The sequence below is a fragment of the Sceloporus occidentalis genome, unplaced genomic scaffold (genome assembly GCF_023333645.1).
Source record: "Sceloporus occidentalis isolate IW3139 unplaced genomic scaffold, rSceOcc1.0.p SCAF_10, whole genome shotgun sequence".
In the NCBI taxonomy this organism is placed as follows: domain Eukaryota; kingdom Metazoa; phylum Chordata; class Lepidosauria; order Squamata; family Phrynosomatidae; genus Sceloporus; species Sceloporus occidentalis.
This window is the reverse complement of record NW_028316990.1, coordinates 730,196-755,064: the sequence shown is the minus strand read 5'-3', so window position 1 is coordinate 755,064 and position 24,869 is coordinate 730,196.

Sequence of the window (24,869 nt, the reverse complement as noted above, 5' to 3'; positions counted from 1 at the left end):
TGCCCTCCCTCCATAACTGTCATCTTTCGGCCGTTGAGGGAGAGAACAGGCTGGCCCAACGTCATCAGGGGCTGGCCTGAAGACAGAGTGCCCTCCCTCCATAACTGTCATCTTTCGGCCGTTGAGGGAGAGAACAGGCTGGCCCAACGTCATCAGGGGCTGGCCTGAAGACAGAGTGCCCTCCCTCCATAACTGTCATCTTTCGGCCGTTGAGGGAGAGAACAGGCTGGCCCAGCGTCATCAGAGGCTGGCCTGAAGACAGAGTGTCCTCCCTCCATAACTGTCCTCTTTCGGCCGTTGAGGGAGAGAAGAGGCTGGCCCAGCGTCATCAGAGGCTGGCCTGAAGACAGAGTGCCCTCCCTCCATAACTCATCTTTCGGCCGTTGAGGGAGAGAACAGGCTGGCCCAGCGTCATCAGAGGCTGGCCTGAAGACAGAGTGTCCTCCCTCCATAACTGTCATCTTTCGCCCGTTGAGGGAGAGAAGAGGCTGGCCCAGCGTCATCAGGGGCTGGCCTGAAGACAGAGTGCCCTCCCTCCATAACTGTCATCTTTCGGCCGTTGAGGGAGAGAACAGGCTGGCCCAACGTCATCAGGGGCTAGCCTGAAGATACAGTGTATCTTAATTGTAGATTTTTCTGTTTTATAATTTTCTTGTACACCGCTATGATCTATTTGGAATAGCGGTTTATAAATAAAACATATTATTATTATTATTATTATTATTATTATGCCCTTACTGTGGTACAATGGTTATACATGCTGCACCAAAGAAATGGTGAGGCAATTGCAACTTTTTGCCATTTAAAAAAGGAGCAGCATTTTGCTGGCCCTTTTTGGGCTGGCAAATTGCTGGATCGGGGCCATGACATGTAGTTGCTGCTGTCCTGATCCGGCACTGAAAGGGGTGGCAGGAAGTTACTCCTTTGGGGTTGTCTGTCTGGCCCCATAAAGAGTTAAAGGTTTTTGTTGTTTTTGTTGTTTTTAAAAACCCTCAATGTAGGAGAAAGCAAACTGGAGTTTTCTTCCTTCCATATTCTTCTCCTGCTTCTCCCAATTTCCTACATGTCTGTATTTTAACATATGCTGAAAATGAGTAGGTTTATCCCATTCTTTTCTTTGATTGTTCCTTGAGTTCTTTCTGCTCTGCACTCCACTTTCCCCACATTCCAATTGATTAGGAGTTGTTCTAAAATAGTTACAGGATTGGAATGCACATTGTTTGTGTACCTCTCATTTCTTCATTTCATTTTTTTCATTTGTTCCTTCACCATGTTTTTGTTTGAGTGGAAATAAAACATTGAATAAATAACAGATGCAACCATACACATGATTGAGTCATGATTCTTTTTGTTGGATATGGCATGGTGCAGACTGCCCTTTTGCACTGTGCTGGTGCCAATTTTAAGGTTAGGGACCACATGGCAACTGCATGGTCCCTAACACTAGCATGGCATGGCGGCGCTATAATGGCGGAGTCTTGTCCATACGAGTGCCACCATTGTGACGTCACACACATGCCATGTCCAAATGGCACAGCGCAGGCATGATGTCTCCACACTGCCCCAGGTCACTTATGGCAGCCTGGCGGCAGTGAGGAATAAAACTCTAAAACGGAGCTCCTTTTTGGCACACACATCATTGCGCAGCAACCAAATGGCCGCCCCTTCCTCCTCTGCAGCACCAGCCCTGCCAGGGTGCACTGAGCATCTAAGGCACCAGGGCACCCCTTTTCTTTGGCCTGGAAAAACGCTGGATTGGGGCCGTAGGAGCTGCCAGTGAGGTTGCCCTGGCCCCAATCTGGTGCAAACAAGGACAGCTGCAGGCCACCCCTTTGGGGTGGTCTGTACCACACCTCTGTTACCAATACAGATTTAGATGCAATCTCATCAAGACTGTTTAGAGTTGTTTTACTGATGCTAAAGAGAAACTATCAGAGAGGTCTATAGTATTTTGTTCTCCTAGTGCTTTTTGTAGTAGCAGAAGCTTAACCACTATGTAAATAAGGATGCTGGACTAAACAGACCTTAGATTTGATCCTTCAGAGCACATTTTCTTATGTTAACCTGCTATCACAGAATTCTCCATTTGTACACAAGACTAATAATGACCTTGGGTGAGATTAATGTTGTTATGAAGTTTGCATGCATAAACAAGTATAGCGTACATGATAAGTAGGAACTACATGGAAATTTATTGCCAACATTGCATTTATTTCTCATATACTGGTGTTGTTCCCTGTTTCCAATGAACTTGGGCAAACAGCAAGCTAATGATTATTCCAAGACCACTGAAAAAAGTTCATGGTTGAACAGGGAATAATCCCAGGTCTCTGTGGTTGAAAGAATAATACTTTATTTACTGTACCAAATGAAGAACCATAGTTGAGGACTTGTTTAGTTTCTTGATAAGTTCTCGTGATGGGGGGGAGGGTTAGTAAGGAGGAAAACTTTCTGGAAATCCCTCCTTAATCCTGGCTTTTTCCAGATAGAAGTATTTCAGAAAGACTGTACTGGAATGATCTTTATGTTTCTAGCAACAGTTTCAGTGATAATGCCCATGCTTTGTATGCCATTCCATTCTCAAACACTGGCATCTCCGGTTAAAAGGGAGCAGGTGAAAGTGAGAAAAGGAAGACTGAAGCTGCATCAGACTCAAAGGCTATCAAAGACCCTGGACAGACGGGCATATAGTGCGCCCTCGTGACGTGCTATGGGTTGGCCAAGGGCTCACCACCCATACATGATTCACCCATAGCACGTGACGGGGGCGTCCAAATGGAGGTGCCCTGTACACATGGGCACCGCCATTTTGACGTAGCAGATGCTTAGCGTCCGCACGTCATGCCCCCCTTGTGACGTTGCGAGTGCGCCATTGGTGCACTGCGGCATCACAATGGCACCGCAGAAAGAACCCACTTTTTGCCGCATGAGGAAGCCATGCGGTTTGTCCGCTGCAGCTTCCTCAAGTGGAAAAACAAGACACCAGCAGACCACCCTTTTTGAGCTAACCCAAAAAGAGAATTTATTCAATTAAAGCAACATACATATTTTCTTTTTGTTTGTTTTTGGATCAGCACTCTCAGAGGAGGCTCAGGAAGCTGCATATTAATATTATATTATATTATAAATAACACTGTATCTCTGTATGATTTATACATTGTAAAATTATATAAAAAATATAAATAAAAAAATAACCCAAGATGCCACCCCTTTCTGCCCCGGATCAGTGCCACAGCAAATGCACGGCACCGATCCAGCCTCTGCAGAGAACAAAAAGGAGCTGGTTCTTCCGGCTCCTTTTTGTCTCTGCAAAGCGGCACCGTAGCCACTGCTGGCTGGCTTGATCCTTGGGTGCTGCACCAAAATGACATCATCATGGCATGCACCATCTGAACAGCCACGCACCAAGATGGTGCTCAGGCAGTGCGGAGAGGGCTGTGAGCATGGGGATGCTCAGCCCTCACCCCGCCCGCAGGATGGCGCTTTTTGCCCATCTGTACCAGGCCTGAGTTGTCTTCTGTGGTGAATCCAAATCTAGGCTGGCCCTGAAGTGCTAAGTCTTGGGATCCTATCACTCACCTTTTATTATTTGCCCTTTCCCCACTTAAGATCCCTCCCTGGATTTGGTACTTGGCACCCAAGGGAAACACTACACTGGACAAACAAATATTTTTATTTTTATGTTCAGTTTGGTAATACATGACCAATACTCCTCATTAATACTTAAATGAATATATATCCCAACAGAGATGAAGAAAATGAAATAGTTAATTGCACAAGATGCAAGTGAAACATCTCACATTCCCCAGGCAATACAGACAATACAACACTTTGGTTAAAACAAAGTTAATGCTCTTCCCTAAATGTTTTCCATACTATCAGCTCCCATCATATTGAAATCCCTATTTTGATCTTATCCATGCCTAATCTAACAATTTCTCTGTTCATAATTACCCCTGTCCATTTCAAGATTTAATCCAATCTTATGTGCCTCCTGTCTCTCTCTGTTTTCCTAACTGGCCCTAGCTGACAGTTGAACAGACAACTCTTTAGTTTTATATTTTTCCTCCCTTTACAGCATTCCAAAGGCTATGACTGGCTGGCCATGGAGGTTAATAATTTAACCCTCTTGATAACTTTTCCTGGAAAAGTAAAAGCATCATGGGGGCCTAACCATAAGTAGCACAATTGCAGATTGGAATTTTGCCCTTGGTGGCCAGAGGGATTCAAATCACATGTTTTATCATTCTGCCAAAGAGCATAGCTGGATGCCAAACTTGCTAATTATCAGCATCTTAAAACTCACAAGTGTTGTTACAGAATGGCTGCTTTCACTGTCTTAACACTTCAGAATGGGAAGACAGCAAAAGAGAATGAAGAGGGTGACATTAAAAGCATGTCATGAAACAAAAGGACAAGCCGAACAACAGGAACAGCAAATGGCATCACTCTGCATCTTTAATGAACCTCTGGGAAAAAAATATACCCACATAAGGTGCAGAGAGAGTTAAAAAGGAAAATGCGGGTACGATGAATGGCTATAATACTGTCAATGTAATGGGTTTCCTATTTAAATTTTGTGAGGATTTAATCAGCCAGGCACAGCTGCGCAAGATGCACCATAAACAATGTTGAAAAACATGGAGACATGTACATTTATCTGCTACAAATTAAGCTCACTTAGAGGTGGTCTTAATGGACCATGTAGCAATCATTACAAGCATAAATTCTAAACTGTCTGTTTCCGGTGAATTTGCTTTGGAAAATAAATAAATTAGTGCTCATCCTTAGTGTAGCACAGTAAAAAATGGAAATACCCTTAATTTGCTAAGCACTAATAACCCACTGATTATTCACGGTACACCCCATGCTAGATACTGTACATCAGTTATGGTTGCATTGTTGGTAGCTGTACCTTACCTGCAAAAAGTATTATTTTATTGCTATTTCTATTTTATTTATTTATTTATTTATTTATTTATTTATTTATTTACGGTATTTATACCCTGCCCTTCAGCCCTAAAGGCTCTCTGTTACTATATCTAGCTATATTGGTGTGCATTTAGGTACTGTCTGTTTTCATAATATAAAACCATTGTGTCTTTCAGCGTCCCTACTCTGGATGTTGTCAATTAAGAGCCAGCCCAAATTTCATGTAAGTGGGAAGGAGTGTGACTTAAAGGTTTTCATAGACATCTGTGTAGGTTTTGAGCCTTCTTGCTCTAACAGATTTTCCCCCATCTCATTCTCCCCTAACTCCCCTGTGCTTATTCTTTGCTTACCAGGGTTCACATTTGGTTATGATGTGAAGGAATCAGATGGATTATGAGTGGTGGCAGTGAGATGATTCAGAATATTATTCTGCATACATCATTATTGCTCTCTGTTATGCCTCTGTTATGTTATGGAGGGATGAGCTGGACACCAACTGGCTGCCCTTGAATACTGAGGAAAGAAGCAAGTGCCTTTTGTGCCCAGACCACCAGCATACACCATGCTCTGTCAATGATCTTGGAGAATAGCCAAGAAATGAGGTTTTGCCAGATGTTTAAATACCAGGATGGGCACCTTGGTGATCTCACTGACTATAATTCCCACAACTGGTGGGTCTGATGGAAGGTGGAGTCCAGCAACATCTAGAGGACCACAAGTTCCCCATCCTTGCCTTACAGAGAGAGGCCTCTTTTAGGTACATACAGGATGAAGGGAAAGAGTAACACGGTTGAGAAGAGGACATCATAGGCCCATGTAGTTGTTGATGTGAAACAAAGCAACTGTGTGTGTGTGTACCTTTAAGCCATCTATCATCTTATGATGATCCCATGAATTTCATAGGCAAGCTTTTCTTAGGCAAGGAAGACTCAGAAGTTGTTTTGTTTTATGGTTCCTTCCTCTGAAATATATCCTTCAGCACCTAGTATTCACTGGTGGTCTCCCATCCAAGTACTAACCAGGGCTGACCCTGCTTTACTTCCAAGATCAGACAGGATCTGATGCCTTTGGGGTATTTAGGCCTTTGGGTGATATTTTATTCAATGATATAGTCAGGAGTGTTTCATGATCTGTGTTTCCAAATTTCCAACACTTGGTTCGAGGTAAAGATAATTATTTTCCATCCTATATATATTTATTGGAATATTTTTCCTATTAACTGGATCCAGTTCCATGCGGAGGTGAAGGAGGGCTGTTAGGAGTGAGCAGGGACTTCAGAATTATAAATATTTGCCAACATATCCTCTTTCCACATAAGTTTCTCTTCAGTGGTTTTCACTTCCATGATACCCACTCCAGACCTCAAATCATTTTTAGCAACTCAGGGGAGTGCTTTTTCAAAACGCACTGGTTTTGTAAATTTGGCTCATACATTGGCCCTGCCAGATTTAGAATATTGCCTCTGGGAATTTTACTAGAGATTGTTTAAGTTATTGCTTGGTTACATCAACAGTGCATTGTTGACTGGACAACTAGCCGCTGCCTCTCAATTCAATTATGCTCAAAGAGTGAATATATAGGAAATATAGGCAAGAAAGCTAAAAGAAAGCCTTAGCTGGAGCCTTTATAATCACACAGCCACACAAACTCAGAACAACAAGGAGCATGTCAGTGTTGTTGGCTGTGTCTTATTATGTTTCAAAATGGAGGATACTTTAGCTGTGTATACATAGCACAATAAGCTCTGTTTTCATTCTTTATCACACAAAGAATATTATTTTCTTTCCCAATAGAGTCCTGTGACTGTGTGGTTTGTTCACAAAGTTCTACTGAGGTGGACTATTGCTAGATTGTTGATGGGATAAAAGAGGTATAATATAACCACAACAGAGAGACCTTTGACTCTATCTTGCTCTCTGCTGTCTCTCTGTGGTTGCTCTTTCTCATCCTGCATCATAATAAAAAATAAGATGGACAATACTCAATAGGGTGCTTTTTATATGAAGCTAGTTGTTGAAAGATTGCAGTGTCACTATTGCCTATGTCTGCCTATTTCTTTCATTTTACTCTCACTTAAATTTTATACAGGTTGAGTCTCCCTTTTCCAAAATACTTGGGACCAATATCCAAAATGCTTTGGATATTGGGGGTTTTGGATTTTGAAATGCCTGTATTTGCATATACATTTATAATGACATATCTTGGCAATAGGACCCAAGTCTAAACACAAAATTCATTTATCTTTCATATACCCCTCTCTATATAACCTAAAGGTAATTTTATATATATATAATAATTTTATGCATGAAACAAAGTTTATATACTCTGAACCAGCATAAAGCAAAGATGTCACCACATGCCAGATGGATGGTCTCTGTTAAAGAGGTCCAGGGTATGGTGTTGCACGAATTAAGAAGAGCAATGGAGGACAGAGCGTCTTGGAGATGTCTCTTCCATAGGGTCACCATGAGTCCAGATAGACTCAAGGGCAGTTAACAACAATAAGTCCAGAGGAGACACATAAAGCTAACTATCCTATTTGACTACTCCCAAGGAGTGGTGGGTCAAATGTAGTCCTGTTTGTTGTCCTTTAAAATCCATACTTCAAGCATCAAGTTCTCTAGTTTTTCCCTTTCTCCCAAGGGTTCACTCACATAGGAAAAGGCAGTGATGACTGGTGGACTGTATGTCAGAGGGGCAGTGAATCCACTCTGGGTTATAATCAGAACTATCAAGGAGTTATGCAATTTTCTGAACCTATTTTGGAAATAGGGTTCAGGGCCTGTGGATTTAAAGTCTGAACCCAGAGTGGATTCAATGTCCTGTTGACACAGAATCCCACCTGCCACTGGGGAACATGCCAATGACATGTGGAGCAAGCAATCCACTGTTTTGCTTTGTTTTTTAGATTATATTATCAAAAGAAATCATCAGGCTCATCAGTTTGGGGCTTGCTGAAGTTTTTAGTTTGTTTATCAGAATACAGTCGGCCCTTCTTATACACGGATTTTTTATATACGGATTTAAGCATACACGGTTTGAAAATGTTCCAAAAAAGTATAAATTTACCTTGATGTTCCATTTTTTATAAGGGACACCATTTTGCTATGTCATTAAACTTAATGGGACTTGAGCATACACAGATTTTGTTATCCACGGGGGATCTTGGAACCAAACCCCAGCGTATAACAAGGATCCACTGTACAATGAGTCTGAATTATCAGTTGAGCACACCATAATGAATTCTATAATATTTTTGATACTAGACAATAACTGAAATGACTGTAACTGGTTAATGAACTCTAGAATCATAGAGTTGGAAGAGACCACAAGGGCCATCCAGTCCAACCCCATTCTGCCATGCAGGAACTCACAATCAAAGTAGACCCAACAGGTGGCCATCCAACCTCTGTTTAAAGACCTCCAAGGAAGGAGATTCCACTACGCTCCGAAGGAGTGTGTTCCACTGTCAAACAGCCCTTACTGTCAGGAAGTTCTTCCTAATGTTGAGGTAGAATCTCTTTTCCTTTGGCTTGCATCTATTGCTCTGGGTTCTGTTCTCTGGAGCAGCAGAAAACAAGGTTGCTCCCTCCTTAATATGACATCCTTCAAATATTTAAACAGCCTCCTGGGAAAGAAAAGATACTGTCCTCTCCTCTCCCTCTTGCCAAGTTAACTGAGTGCAAACCACTTTTGTATTTTGAACTCGTTGCAGCTATTGAAATAAGCAGAAGACATGCAGGGAAATGAGAAAAGGAAAGAGAAACTGAGACATTTTAAAAATCGTTGAAAAAGTGGCACGGCAGGGGATTAATCGGGACTGTCCCTGCCAAATCAAGACAGTTGGAGGGTATGTAAAACTAGCATGACACCAATATGTATCTATAGTGCAGGTATACAGAGACAATGTATTGAAGGGCACAAAGAGTTCTGGACTGGGTAGTTCTATACAACCAATGCAAACTGAACCACCATGTTTTATGAGCTGTACTATGACAAGGGTTTGATAGAAGCAGGGTTTTTTTTCCTGGGTGTTTCTAACAATACTTCAGTTCATTTAAATACTGCCAAAGCAAGAGACATTTTGCTTTTATGCTCCACAGAAGGCCATTAGGGCTGCTACATCTGTTCATGTATCTCTAGTAAATCAAAGTGGAACATTTGTCTTCTCTAGCAAGCATTTTAGTGTCTTCCTGACTTTTGTTTATTCTTTAGTGGCTGCTTTAACTCTGTCCTCTCCAGTCCATGTTGAGGAGGGGAGAAATTACAGTCTGAGATGAAAAACTAGCTAACAGGGGTTCCAAAAGATCTGAGGACCGAGAATGAAGCCTCTAGAACAATCTAAAGTCTGTTAGACAAACAAAACAGAGAGGGGGGGGGGAACCAATAGCATACTGACTGTCTGGGTAGAGTGTGACCTTGGTATCTACTGGGGTTTGGTTCTAGGACCCCCATGGATACCAAAATTTGTGGATGCTCAAGTCCCATTAAATACAATGATGCAGTAAAATGGTGTCTCTTATATAAAATGACAAAATAAAGTTTTGCTTTTGGGAATTTTATTCTTTAATATTTTCAAGCCATGGATGATTGAATTCACGGATAAAAAAAATCCCTGGATATGGAGGGCCAACTGTAATTGTAGGCCAGTGCTGTCACTATTTGGTTTCAAAGAGCGTGCCCTGCAGTGGTTGACCCTCATCAGAAGGAGTGCCAAGGAGGCAGTGTCCTTTTCCCTCCCATGGAAGATGGGAACCCTACACACACATCAAGCAATGGCACATGAAGAGAGAGCAGAAAGGACGTCTTTTTAGGGACACTTTCATTCTAAGCAAGCAACTCTTACATTAGAAAATAGTATTTTGTACATGAAGGCACCTTCCTTCAGGTGTTACTTCAGAGTAGTTACAAAGTCAAAATATAGTCTTAAATAATATTCATGCACAGTTAGAAAGAACCCATAACTAGCCACATATTTGTATCCTACTTACAATGAGGCTGGCATTCTGCATGTTCACGGGGAACCTGGACTTCCTTGTCCAGCCTATGACCATGTTTCCCTAGGGACAGCAAAGGAGGCAGCATGTGACTTGCCCCTTTCCCATCAATCCCAATTGTCTGTCTTGTACTTTGTGGTGCCGTGTTTTTTATAACTCATCTTCAAAGCATCAGAACCAGGTTTCGCAGGTCATTTCTACTGGATGATTGTCCCTCACAGTTTCTACACACCATACCTGATAATGTGATGCTCACCCCAGAAATGAACCTAATTCTCATTTCACTCATTTAATTCTCATTGTTTATCTGGAAGTGAACCCACACCCCATACAGCTGTGTTGCCTAAAATAATGGGAGAATGTCATTATCAAGCCATGTGTTGAGACCTGCTTTGGACTGTTGTGGCTATGGAAGATTTAGTTTTGTGAAAAGACAGAGAAGTCTTTTATAACACTTACTTAGAGGAACAAAAATTATTGAGAAGTTCCACATGACTTAAGAAGTTCTGAAGCAGAAGGACAATAAAGCATGGATTAGATGTTTAGCTAGCATGGTATAGTGATCTGAGTGTTGGATTAGGTCTCTGGGAAACCAGGATTTGAATCCCAGTTCAGTCATGGAAAATCCTGCATGACCTTGGGCAAGTCAGACTCTCCCCACCTTTGAGGAGGGCAATAGCAAACCTCCTCTAAATAAATCTTGTCAAGAAAATCCTGTTATGGGATTGCCATAGATCACAGCCAACCTGAAGGCACACGACAACAGATCTTTAGCCTTGCATTAAGAATATGAATCAGCCCCATCTATTGGTTGGAGGTGCTGCTCTTACAACTACTATAACTTTCCGTTGGGTGAAGGGACATTGTGCACAGGTGTATTGTCCCGCCTCATAGCCTCCCTGTGCTGGAGAACACAGTGAACCTGTTTGTTTTTCACAGAACATTAAAAGCAATTTTTAACAAGGTGGGTTATCTTAGAACCTTATCGCACACACAATTTTCAACATTTTGGGGACTGAAGGAGGACGCTCGTGTGTGCGCGCGTCCTGCAGAAAACAGAGTTTATCGCACAGGAAGACGTCCTCCAAGAGGCCCCATTCCATCCCCCAGCGCACACCCGTTCGCATCAAGTCCTGACGGGCGTGATTTTTGCCTGACAGATTACCTTCCGTCAGCAAAAAATGGTGCCCACCAGGACTGGATGGGAACGAGTGCACGCCAGGGGAAGGAACGGGGCCTCTTGGGGGATGTCTTCCTGTGCGATAAACTCTGTTTTCTGCAGGACGCGCATGCACACGAGCGTCCTCCTTCAGTCCCCAAAATGTTGAAAATTGTGTGTGCGATAAGGTCCTTAGAGGCATCTGATGCTTTTTGTTAATAGCATTTGTTCAGTAGTTAAGATCATTCCCAACAACTTTAGAAAGGGAACATCATTGGACCACCTCCTAACAATAGTAAATATATGCAAATCTGGTCACTGGACATTTGACTACACTGGATCAAAACTGAGATTTATACATCCTGGTGTGTGTGACAGAAAGAGAGGTGGGAGTTGCAAGAGTGAATGAAACATATGCCTTAGTGAAGTGAAGTGGATAACATCAGAACTGGAGTACTTTTTCTGTTATACGCTAGTGGTTTTGTATATCAGACCAATTAGGCATTGCATATGCTAAACTTCTCTTTCAAGAAATTTAACAATTTCCTCTTAGATGGCCATCAGAAGTTCCCTTTTCATTTTATTTCCTCATAAAATGAAGTGGGGGGGGGACTATGCAGAGAAAAGCCCAGTTAAACCATTTTGTTTCAGATTCTCTGATTTAATTGTTAACATAATAAATTCTTCAATTAACTGAACAGTCCTCTCATTTATAATGAAGAACAGACCTGCCCTTTCTGAAAATAAAAAGATTTAATTTAATAATAGTAGTACAGTAACTTAACATGTAGGACATGACCTGGTGAATATGAAATACTTTGTAGTCCCAAATCTACAGAGTTCACAGAGTCCAGTAGGATTTATGCCCAGAAAGTGGGAGAAAGGTGGCATATAAATAAAATAAAAATTAAAGTAAATCAAACACTGAGATATATATATATATATATATATATATATATATATATATACACCTTTGCTTTCCTATTTCTACACAAGAAAAAAAATCCTGTAGACATTCTTGCATTTGATGTTACAATTAAAAACATATTGCTGGACCTAACTTCTAAGGCAGTTCTTTACATGTTCTTGTCAGAGTCTGAGAAAGTTTCTTTTTGGACTACCACTCCCAGAATCCCCCACTCGCTGGTACACACTGTCTAAGTGATTTTGAGAGCTGCAGTCCAAAAAGGAAATTTTCCAAGCTCAGCTTCATATACTTGCACTTTGATGCTCAAATGCCATGGCATTGGAATACACTGCCGTGGTTCTCTACAAACTGGTGTATATTTGGTTTATCAAGTGCGTTGATGTACAAGAAATTAAATTTTTACCAGAAACAGATAGATGGTTCCTTAGAAGCCCAATCTTTTATGCTGGGGGATGGGGATGAAAAAAAGCAAACAATGAGTTGAAGTTGTCCAAATATCTCTGTATGTCAGTCACTCTTTTCCAGCATGTGCTAATAACAAAGAGCAAATATCAGTAACTCTACAGGGAATGGCATGAGAAAATCTCCCAACACGCTGTAACATAATTAAGACATCTATCTAGAGTCCATTTGTGGAAGCAAGGAGAGAAGGCACTTATAAATAAGGACAACCCATCCACTCTGCTTCAAACTGGGGTTTACTGTATATATGATTTTATGTAAGAACTTTGTCTGCTGCTTCAAACTGCTTAGATTTGCCATCTGAGCTGACCAGATAGCCTGAGAAGCAGAGGAGGTTGGGAGCTTCCATGAGAGTGTGGAGATATGTCCACTTTTGGATAACTGACCAAGTTATCCAACCAACTGAACGTATGTTGAAGATGGAGCACATTCTTTGATTGCTAATTGAATAAAATTTTACATCTTTCATTTTAATCTTATTTAGCTCAAGAGGGAAGAACCTCATGTGTTTGTACAGCCACGTGTCCTTCTGCTTTAAATTCTGCAAAATTATTGGTGTAGGGGAGTAGAATTTTCATCCGTGATTAAAGTTTTAGCCATAATCTGGTACTCTGGAAAATGCTTCCCGAGGAATAAACCGCATTGGACACAATGGGACTTAGGTCTGATTAAATGGAGCAGGATTGTACAGGCATCTGATTAACCTAGAGTTAAATCCAATGCAGTTTGCATCCTGAGCCCTTTCTTTGTGAGAAAATGTCCATTTTACGTTTCTATTTATCACATCCCTCTCCTGAGCTCCAGAGAAGCTGACAGGCGAGGGGGGGGGGTTGTTTCATGCTGCGAAGCATACATGTTATCTGCCACCTGAGATGTATTTCTATATTTCGGTAAATGTATGCGTCTGCCATTTTAGAATAACTCCTATTTTTAATGGAGAGGAGGGAGAGCTGTGATTTTTTGACACAAACTAGAAAGCCAAAGAATTCCACAGTGCAGGGCCAACACTTTATCCATAATTCATATGTTTTTGTGTGTTGGTTTTGTTAGCACAACAGCGGGAGTTTTAAGGATTGAGGGTGAACCTTTTGATTTCATTCTTTGGTCTCTGCGGTTGTTGTGCATCAATGTTTTTGTTACATTCATTTTAAGGCAACATTGGAAACCTTTCCTTTGGTGGGAATAGCAGCCCTACACAACATTCTGATGTTCCATAAATCCACCCTTTTTGCTGTTTAATACCTTAGAAATGCTGCAGAAAGACTTGGCATATACTCAGAGTATCATGAACAGGAGTGGCCATCCAGATGTTAAGAATTACCAAAATATGGAACTATGGAAATAGAAGGGACCACAAACACAATACAGCTAAAAAAATTGTTAGCACAAAAGGAAAACACAACTAAACAGTTTGTTATTGTTGTTGTTGTGTGCCTTCACATTGTTTCTGGCTTTTGATCACTCTAAGGCAGTGATGTCCAAACTCTGGCCCTCCAAATGTTTTGGACTTCAGCTCCCAGAATCCCAAACCACTGGCCAAGATTTGGCTGAGGCTTCAGGGAGCTGAAGTCCAAAACAACTGGAGGGCCAGAGTTTGGACATCACTGCTCTAAGGCAAACCTATTGTGGGGTTTTCTTGGCAAGATTTGTTCAGAAGAGGTTTGCCATTGCCCTTTTCTGAAGCTGAGAACATGTGACTTGCCCAAGGTCACCCAGTGGGTTTCATAGCTGAGCTGGAAATCGAATCCTGGTCTCCAGAGTCATAGTCCAACACTCATAGAATCATAGAATCATAGAGTTGGAAGAGACCACAAGAGCCATCCAGTCCAACCCCCCGTCATGCAGGAACTCTCAGTCAAAGCACCCCCATTGACAGATGGCCATCCAGCCTCTGCTTAAAGACCTCCAAGGAAGAATACTCCACTACAGTCTGAGGAAGGAGTGTGTTTCACTGTCAAATAGCCCTTACTGTCAGGACGTTCCTCCTAATGTTGAGCTGGAATCTCTTTTCCTGCAGTTTGCATCCATTGTCCCGTGTCTTGTTCTCTGGAGCAGCAGAAAACAAGCTTGCTCCCTCCTCAAATCACTATGCTATAATAGGAGTTTTAAAACAACAACAAATAGCCAATGTCTTTCTGGTACCTCTGTAATAATTTGTTCAGCTCTTCTGTCTGTGTTCTACTGGGATTCCAGGGATTGAACCTTGTGTTTTATATAAACAAACGTAAGTTATGGTGCTGCGGAACTGAGATGTCTCTGTGTACACTTTCAAGCAACTTCAAAAAGATAAGCCTGAAGACTCTCAGTTAATATTCTGATGCACTTTCAAGTGTGTGAACCCAAAGCTTGGAAAAGTTACATTTGTGGATTCCAACTCGCACAACCTTCCAGCCAGTATGGCCAGTGACTTTGATGGATGGAGGATTCTGGGAGCTGTAATTCTCCACCACCACCCCAAATTCTCTGTAAATCATCCCCAGAAATTTACTCTTCCATAAATTCACTCCTGTAGCCTCTGAAATGTGTATTGGTTTCCAAAAGTGGGACTTTAAAATTCTTGTATCTCTTCCTGAGGCCACTTCATGGAGGGGCCCAGCAAGAGTCAAGCTTAGCAATAGAGCCAAGCTCTTGATATTCCAATGCCTCAGAAGGTTTGGCCAGCTGGCTGGCAGGGACAGCCAGGCTATCTGCTTTCTGCTGCTTCTCATCTGCCAACTGGCACTGGGCAAAGCACATCTTTGCACAATGATAAGTGGGACACTTTGACTTTGCCACCTCTGGGTCTCACTGGGCCAAGTTGTCTCATAAGCAAGAATTTCTGAACCTTGGACATAATATATGCAGACAAAATGCAGAGTCCACCACATTCTTTCTACATGGAAGATAAGCATTTCTCAAATAGACAGACTTGAAACAAAATGCAGAGTTTGGAAAAGTTCCTTTTAACGTCCTAGGTTTCTCCAACCAGCTATCATTTACAATTGCTAGACTTCTCCATGCCAGCTACCGTCACTGCCCATGCTGGCTGGGAATTCTGGGAGTTGTAATGCCCAAAATCACTGATGTCAAAAGAGGTCAACAGGCCCACCCACTGCTGGCTTTAGCCCCCAAGAGGTTTTTTCATTGGCTGTTACTGTGCCTCCAAATATCAGTGTGGTGGTGAATCTGTTCTGGAGTTCAGTCTCAACCTTGAAGGACCAAAGTTCTGAACTCTGGTCCCAAAATAGGATCATCACCTCGTATTGTTCCTTTAAACTTCAGGCTAAGGGCAGATTCATTGCCACAATGACATCAGATCCACGGGCCTCTCCTAGCTTTTACAGGCTCTGACAGTAAGGTGCTTCTTTTTCAGGTTCCACCCAGGAAGCCATGCTGTCCTGTTTAATGTTGGCCTAGGTGCCTAGGTAAGTGCAATTTATAGTTTTTAGGAACAGACAGCAGAGAGACCAGGTCAGTCCTAGTCATATATAGGGTGCCAGAAGAAGTGTGGTCCTGGGAATCTGAGGTCCAGACAGGAAGTTCTGAGCAGAGCCCAAATCTAATAAGAGAGTCACTAGAAGGAGAAAGTCAAGTTACACACCAAAGTTCAGAGGTGCCACTTGGTTTGGCTGCTGCGGCGTCCCTCTGGAGTTAAAACGGGAGCCTCCAGTCCGCCGTTTTCGGGCGGTCTATTGAGCCTTTTAAGAAGGCTTAAAAGGGCAAGGCAACATTTTATTTACCTCTCTAAATTTGTTATTGGTGCTTAGCTCAATTTTCTAGCAACCAGGGCAAAATTAGCAACTTACATAGTAATAAAAATATTGCTGCCTCCTAGCAATACACAGATCTGTTCCAAGGGGGATCTTTTTGCCGAAGAGCAGAGAAAAAAGGCAAGGAGTTAATGCCTTGATGAATTACACAATGGGTATCTCAATAAATAGTGAGAAATATCCTCAACTTCACCAGGCTTACAGATACAGGCAGATTTTCTAGACCACAGTCTATGTTTTTATGGTTTTATGAATCTGTAGCTACATTGCAGAAATACAACAAAAATCAGTCTGTGAATTGCAAAGATGTGCATCTGGGTATCCCAAGAATCCTCTCAGATGCATCTGATATGTATTGGGCACTTGTGATGGGCATCAGACAGACCTGTTATACTCCAGCACTTTCTAGATGGTGTCTGGATGAGCTTTGGGAGTACCCTGATGTATATTAGTGCCCATTCAGTACTTTGAAAATTGTTCTCAAGCTGCATTAATTCTGCAGTGTAGACACAGCCCCAGTCACAATTTGGTTACTGCAAAATATATCAAAGACAAGATATATCAAAGTAGTTTATTATTTATAATTAGTGACTTCCATGTCCCAAGTTTTTCCTCGTTTCATTACAATTAAAATGTAACTTAGTTAAGACTTTGTCATGACTAGCATGAAACTGAATATTCTGGTTGAGATTTCAGTTTAATTTTGAACTTTCTTCATGATTTGGGCAGTTTATAGGAAAAATGAGCTAGGAAAATTTGGTTGCCCGCTCTGAACCTTTACAGTCTGCACAAACTAGACATCTGAACTTATTAATTAATAAAAGAAGGACAGAGATTGGAGTGGAGATGTCTCTAGAGAAGGGGAAGGAACGAATAGAAGAAAATTTGTATCTGTTAACAAGGACCTTTTAAAGATAAGAAAGGCATGGAACTATTTTAAGCCAAGGGCAGATGACACAAAATTCAAAATTTAATGAGCCTTAAATGCCATAGAATCTGCCAGATGTACTGTCTGCAGCGCAAAGGCTCAGCACAATCATGTACCTTTCCATAACATTTTTAAAGGCCCCTTAAAATGCACATGCACGTAAATTTGCACATAAGAGTCAGGGACTTCGCCCGGAACCATTTGTGAGAATCAAAACAAAGTGTTTCAGGTTCAGGCTTTTCAGAATATTAATCTAGTTATCTAGATTGGATAGTTATAGGCAGCTGAAGCAGAAACCATAGAAATGTATAGCTATTTAATTGTCACAGCATGGAAAAGTCACATTTTTGAATGGCAACTCCTAGAATGCTGTCTGTGAAATTCTGGGATTTACAACTCCCAGACTCCCACATACAGCATTCTAGGAGTCCAAAAGAAGTAACTTTTCCATGCTTTATGCACTTCTTCCTGGCTGCCTTGCTTAGTTGTATTAGCCATCTAATAGCCAACTAACTGGACAAAAATAATTACAAGCCAGTTTCGCTCTTACCATTTTAAGCAAGGTAATTGAGAAGCAGTTGCTAATCAACTCCAAGTGGTCTTGGAAGAAGCCAATTTTCTTGACCCATTTCAAACCAGGTTTAGGACAGGATTTGGAGTTGAGACTGCCATGGTCACCTTAGTTGATGATCTCCGTCTGGGCGTAGACAGGGAAAGTGTGACCCTGTTGGTGCTCTTGGACATCTCAGTGGCATTCGATACCATTGACCATGGTATCCTTCTGGAATGCCTGAGAGAGTTAGGTATCGGGGGCACTGCGATGCAGTGGCTCCGTTCCTACCTCTTGGGCAGGTTCCAGATGGTGGTGCTGAGGGACAGCTGCTCTTCTAAAAGAGAGCTGACATCTGGCATCCCCCAGGGCCCCATTCTGTCCCCCATGGTATTTAACATTTACATGAAGCCGCTGGGAGAGATCATCCGGTGACATGGGGCGCGATGTCATCAGTACACCGATGACACCCAAATCTACTTCTCTGTGTCTCTGACTGCTGCAGTGACTAAGGATGGCATCTCTCCTCTGAACACCTTGAATCGGTAATGGACTGGATGAGGGAAAACAAACTCAAGTTGAATCCAGAGAAAACGGAGGTACTTGCGATAGGTACCCCAAGTCCAGGGACAGAGATTTGTCAACCAGTCCTGGACGGGGTCACACTTCCCCTAAAGGACAAAGTTCGCAGTTTGGGAGTACTCTTGGATTCGTCCATACAGTTGTCATCTCATATAGATGCGATGGCCAAGAGTGCTTGGTATGAACTTCGGTTGATACGCCAACTGTGACCCTACCTGGACCAAAAGGACCTTGAAGCAATGGTACATGCACTGATAATCTCTCGCTTAGGTTCCTGTAATGTGCTCTACATGGGGCTACCCTTATACCAAGTTCGGAAGCTTCAATTGGTGCAAAACGCGGCAGCCAGAGTGGTCACCGATACATCAAGGTTTGACCACATAACATCTTTATTAAAATCTCTTCACTGGCTGCCGATTAGCTTCCAGGCACAGTATAAGGTGTTGGTCCAGCAGTTCTTCTCTCCCTCTGAGGCCTGGACCAAGGCAGATGGACTGGAGGGAGGGCTCTGCTTCTTCAGGCCCAATGGCATTGGGCCTGTCCTTTCACTCCCTCCAGGCCAGAATATGACAGTTGGCAAGGAGGCAGGGCCTTCTTCTTTTGTGTCTAGTTCTAGACTATAGTTGGCCCCCGATATCCATGGTTTTTTTATCCATGGATTCGAGCATGCACAGATTCAAAATATTCCAAAAAATATAAATTCAAAAAAGCAAACCTTGATTTTGTCATTTTATATAAGAGACACAATTTTACTATCCATTGTATTTAATGGGACTTAAGCATCTGTGGATTTTGGTACTCATGGAGGGTCCTGGAACCAAACCCCAGTAGACACCAAGATCCTATTATATAATCCTCTTGGGACAAGATCTGTTCTCAATAGAGTTTAATAAAGAAAAGACACATAATGTTGTTCTGTTAACATGGAAAGGCCATACCCCAAATAATATGCATTTCTTCTACCCCCATTACTTTTCTTTGGAAATGAGCAAGTATTTCCCAGGGAGAGAAAAGGTGATGGCAATGGGAGTGGAAGATGTGTTATTTTAAAATGTAGGAGATTCTCATAATTGTTTGCTGACACAGCTTGCTATTCATATTAAAATATTATAAAGAGTAAATGAGTTGATAATGTAAAGCAGTAATTAGGATTTGGTGCATGCTTATGCTATTTACATATTTTAATGCTTTGATATTAACATGTCAACTTTAATAGGATGTAAATGAATTCTTTTCAGTGTGATTTATCCTGTTAAGCATTAGATGCTCTTCATTTGCCACAACTGTAAATTTCACTTCCCTTCTCTGTCATTTTGAGCATAATCTTTCCCCCAGAATCTTAGGAGAACATTTTCCCTAATGAAATGTTTCAGTTTGGATAGATTATCAAACTAAAGAATGCTAATAAACAGACGATATACCACAGAACCCACATCCATTTTAAAAAATCAATCCAAGCAACTTTGTTTACATCAGAAGTTGTGGATGTGTGAATCCGCTGATTGGACTACAGCTCCCATCAGCCCTAAATAGCATAGCCAAGGGGGATAATGGGGGATGAAGTCCAAAAATATAGAAGGTCACACATTTTATCTCTCTGCTTTATGTAGGCTTGCAACCTTTGTGCTCACACCCAGAAGAAAGAGGCATTGTGGGGGACATGTAACTGAATGTTAACAGAAGCTCAAAACTATGGGAACTGGCAAAGGCTGGGATTATCTGTCAAAATTCCCAGTCAATTCCAGTTTGGCTATAAGAGTTATTGAAGTAGGACTCTAGAGACCAGGTCTGATTCCCAGCTTGGTCATAAGACCCACTGGATGACCTTGGTCAAGTCACACTCTCTCAGCCTCAGAGGATGGCAATAGCAAATAGCAATAGGTGGAATTTGAACTTGGGGTTTTATTTTACATAAACAGTACAACATCCCAGGGTCCCCCCCACCCCCCCAGCTGCCTTTGCTCCTACTTTCCACAGACAGATTTATGTCTTGGCTAACAGGAGAGATGGTTTTGTTAAAGTGTGCACCACAAGTACTGCACAGATTTAATAGTTTGTGTGTGGGGGATCATTACTACATAAGAGGGAGTTGTTATGGTCTGTGAGCAAAGAAACTACTTGAAGCTATTATTCCAGGAGGAGGAAAAGATGCTTGCTTTCATGAGGACAGTCTTTATGGCTGGCAAAGAAAGTGTCATTGGAGCTCTCCTTTCAACCTGACATAAGATGTTGTATTCAAACCTCTCTTCACTACCCCAACCAACAATTCAACAGTTGATTATAGTTTCAAAGCATCAAAGTGTTTCATAAACACGATGCAGTATTTTTTAAAAAAGAAGAAAAACAAAAATCTGAAATGTGATCTTAAATTTATGTTAAATGAAATGCAGAATGAAAGGTAGCTTTCCTGGGCCTACATTTGTTGTCTGATTTATTGAATCATTTCCTGTATTGCTATGTATTTTATATGTATTATCCTACTAGAGAGGCCCCTTCCCCACCACCACTCCCTTCTCCTTCTGTGTCGTGTCTTTTTAGATTGTAAGCCTGAGGGCAGGGAACCATCCAATTAAAAAGATTGCATGTACAGCGCTGTGTAAATGTACAGCACTTTATAAATAATGGTTAATAATAATAATAATAATAATAATACATCCTATTGTTTTTCCCAATTAGAGTAAACCTACTGAAGCATTTGGATTTGTCCCATGTCCTAACTCACCATTCAACAATTCAGTAGGTCTACTCAAATTTGGACTAACCAACAGGAGTCTGGCCATGGTTTAGATTTAGAGCATCTCTCCACAAATATCAGACTAAATAAATAAAAAAGTTAATAACTTCCATCATCCCCAGCCAACACATGTGGTAGCAGGAGAAATGAAGAGTTGTAATCTAAAATATCTGGAAGGCTGCCAGTTTGGAACAGGCTCCTTAATGGCAAGCAGGATTTGCCTGCTGGATAATGTCAATCCATGTTGAGTCTCATTTAGGAGGAAAGTAGGATATAAATCAAATAAATAAATATATAAATATCTAGTCTAGGATCCTGTTAGTGTCTTACACATGGATGAGTTCCCCTACAGATGTTGCTGGTGTCTTAGTTCAGTTGCACAACCTTGCCATTCTACACATCCTTGTTTCACTTGGTGCAATTAGTGCATAACAAAGTAAATGAAGGATGTGCATTGCTGTAGGATTTTTGCGGTTGTCTTTCTAAATAAAAAGATGCAAAGTGGATGAGAGTGTACTTTACTGAAACAGGAAATGTGTGTGTGTGTGTGAGAGAGAGAGAGAGAGAGAGAGAGAGATTCTGCATGCTGGAGTGGAGATTCTTGAAGACTATTGTCTCTGTGACTTCTTGTACAAACTGACCTGATTTTCATCTCCCAGATTAATGCATGGATCTAAACATAGCTAGCCATCAAATTTTGCACTTATCTGCACACAGAAACAGAATGCTTAGTCACAGGGATTCACAAAATGTATTGGAAGATTGTGTTTTGAAAGTAAAATAATACACTGGGCTAAAGTATGTATCTGTGACTTCTTTATTAGGTTCAGTGAGTGTGGTCAGTGATAGGTAGTGGCTTCTATTTCAATGGGGCAGTGAATCCAGTGTGGTGTTGTAGTTTAAGAGTTAGACTATGACTCTGGAGACTAGGCTTCATATCCTGGCTCAACCAGTAAATCCACTAGGCAACCTTAGACAAATCACACTCTCTCAGCCTTAGAGGATAGTAATGGCAAAACCCTATCTGAAGAAACTTATCAATAAAACCCCTTGCCTTAGGGTCATCATAAGTCAGAAATGACTTTAAGGTACATGACTAGAAATAACAAAGTGAATCCATCTTGAGTTTTTGTTTCAACTGTAAAGGATCTATCCAAAGTGCGGAATTACATTCATTAAAATAGGTCCAGGTCCTTGGGCAGGTCTTGGAAAGCTCAGAGAAAATCCCAGTAGATTTACTGCCCACCTGACATGAGAACCATGAGCCACTACTAGTCTTGGATCCAATTGGTTAGTTCCAGCTACAGTCAGCTGAATGAATCAGTTGTTGAATAGTAGGTTGTGTATAGCTGAATATCATTAATTCAATGGGATTACTGTTTGGAATAAATGATAAACTTCAGGGCATGATGAAATCTTCTTAACTTCTAGGACTTGTTATCAAGAGAGGAGATTGTAAGGGAGTTCTTGACTCTCTCTTTCTCCATCCTGTTGAACAAGGAAATGGCATCATTTTCACCCCAACAGAGATGGCACTACATCAATAATCCTGTTGAGAATAGCAGGTATTTAGGAATGGGGAGGCATGAGGTCCAATTGGGAGGGCAGTGGGGGAAAGGGTCAAATCTGTCTTTACTTCACACCATGGTGCCCAAACAACATTAGACCAGGTTTGTTCTGTATGAAAAATTGCATGAGAGGGCTTATGACTTGACAGACATCTTACCTACTTTTTCTCTGAAAACAATCACATGTTCCTTGCATGTTAATCACTATCTCTGCTTCTTTCCTCTTCCTCTCCTGCTTCTCATGTCAAATGTAAGCTCAAGAAGTCTGGTAGCATAGGAGGTGATATAGCTCTGTGGCCAAATTACAGTGGGCCCTTGTTATCCCCTGGGGTTTAGTTCCAGAACCCCCTGTGGATAACAAAATCCATGGATGCTCAAGTCCCATTAAATACAATAGCATAGCAAAATGGTGTCCCTTATATAAAATGGCAAAATCAAGGTTTGCTATTTGGAATTTATATCTTTTTAAAAAATATTTTTAAGCCATGGATTCTTGAATCCATGGATAAGACATCTGTGGATAAGGAGGGCCGACTGTATATATTTTGTATTAAGATGATCACAGGTTCAATCTTTGGCATCGCCAGATAGAGCTATCAAAGAATCCTGCCCAAATCCTATGGGAGCCACTGCCAGTCAATGATGACAACACAGAGATAGATAGACTCATAGAAGATTTCCATACCTGGTAGAATTGCTGGTAACCTGTCCCTCAAATGTCCCTCAAATGTCCCTCAAACATAAAGGAAGCATACGAGTGTGAATGCCTGGTGCACTTCCTCAATTGTCATGGAATCGTCACTCCCTCTAGTGTCCCTGAATCATTCCAGGGGAGTGGATTTCCTCTGAATGCAAAGTTTCCATTCAGAGGAAATCTGCTCCCCTGGAATGAGTCAGGGACGCTAGACAGAGCAGTGATTCCATGACGATTGAGGAAGCGCATCAGGCATTCACACACATGCGCTTCCTCCACAATTGAGGGATGTTTGAGGGACAAATTAACAGTGATTCTGTGAGGTATGGAAATCTTCAATGTTTGAATCAGCTTTCTGTGTTCAGTGTGTGCTAGTGAAGCTAATGCTTATAGGTGCAGAACATGAGGCCATTAGTCGGGACAATGACATCTTACTTATTTAAAGTATTTACACCCCATTTTTCAGCCAAAAAGGCTCCCATGGCAGCTTATAAGCCATTAATATGAACCATTAATTCCCTGTCCTCAGACTTACAGTATAAATAAGACATAAAACATAGAAGTAAATGGTAGTGCAGGAAGAGATTTGGAATGGTGGGCTAAGGCACAATGGAGCTGTGTCTTGCTGCTCTTCTCTTCTTCAGAGACCATGATAGTGGCAGCTAGAACATTTGGATTACCTGCTTAGCAACCTTGCAATTTCATTGTAATTTAGATGACAAACAAACAACCTACACATCGAGTAATGCCTGGGTGAGAAACACACGCCCCCCCTCGGATGTTTTCAGGCCACAACTCCCAGCATTCATCACCTTGCTGACAAGGGCTAATGGGAGTTGTAGTATAACAATATTTGGACTCCAAGGGAAGAAGACAAAGGTGTTCAAGTAAAACAAGCCTTATGAAGAATGGATGGGGAAGAGTTGAGGGTGTTTAGTCTGGTGAAGTGACGAATGACAGGAAGTATGGTTAGAGTGTTGGAGTAGGACTCTGAAGACCAGGTTTGATTCCTCACTCGGCCATGAAATCCACTGGGTGACCTTAGGCAAGTCACACTCTCTCATCCTCAGAGGATAGGCAATTGCAAACCTCTTCTGAATAAATCTTGCCAAGAAAACCCCATGATAGGATTGCCATAAGTTGGAAATGAATTGAAGGCACACAACAACAACAAATGATAGCTGACTATCTGAAAGTGTGTGTCATGAAGAAAGCTTGTTTTCTATGGCACTAAAGGGTAGGACCTGAAACAGTGAATTAAAATTACAAGAAAAGATAAACATTAGGAAGAACTTTCTGACAGTGATACCTGTTCAAGAGTGGAATATGACTACCCAGGAATTTAATTTTGATGTTTTAAAATAGAGGTTGGATGGCCACCTCTCTGGGATGCTTAAGGAAGCATGTATGAGATTATGGCTAAAATTATGACTGCACATTAAAATCCCCCTCTAACTCCAGTTACTCAGAACATTTAAAGCTGGAGGTTACTGACAAGGGGTTGAAATTGATGCAGTGGCAGGGAGTTGGATTAAATGGTCCTTCAGGTCCTCTTCACTTCTATAATTCAATGAAAATAATGAGAA